Here is a 427-nt window from a genome sequence, read left to right as displayed (position 1 = left end):
TGGGGATGCCATAGTCGAGAGCGGAAAGAAGGGATCAATTGGTGGTTTGAAACAAAGGGAATGGATTTTTGTTGGGGGATCAACCATTGTTGCTCTTGCTGCAGTGGGCATCACATGCTACATACATGCCGGAAAGAAACATTGATATAAATTCTCTTTTCTTTGCAAGAAGTTGGAGCTTAGAACTACTGCTCTTCTGACCGAAAAAGAGGAGTTTCAATTTTGGTAGGTACCATTATCTAGTTTTCATTTTTAATTGTGACTTTGGTAATGGTAGTTGACAGTTTTATATTGTTGATAATATCATTTGTGGGTGAATGCTTAATAATACTCTTGTTTTCTTCTAACACTATGTATGCTTATTTGCCTCCATCATACTTCCATGAGTTATTGTCTAGTGATAGAAGTGTCACCCCCCCCCCCCCCC

The 427-nt window shown here is 39.3% G+C and overlaps 1 protein-coding gene across 1 annotated transcript in view; it reads left to right on the top strand.

Moving 5' to 3' along the window:
* Positions 1–427, top strand: part of LOC105177059 — a 4324-nt gene that overhangs the window by 1165 nt on the left and 2732 nt on the right. The window lies entirely within an intron of this gene.

The sequence above is a fragment of the Sesamum indicum genome, linkage group LG14 (assembly GCF_000512975.1).
Source record: "Sesamum indicum cultivar Zhongzhi No. 13 linkage group LG14, S_indicum_v1.0, whole genome shotgun sequence".
NCBI classification, from domain to species: Eukaryota; Viridiplantae; Streptophyta; class Magnoliopsida; order Lamiales; family Pedaliaceae; genus Sesamum; species Sesamum indicum.
The sequence above is the reverse complement of the archived record's forward strand: the minus strand, read 5'-3'. Positions and strand labels throughout refer to the sequence as shown.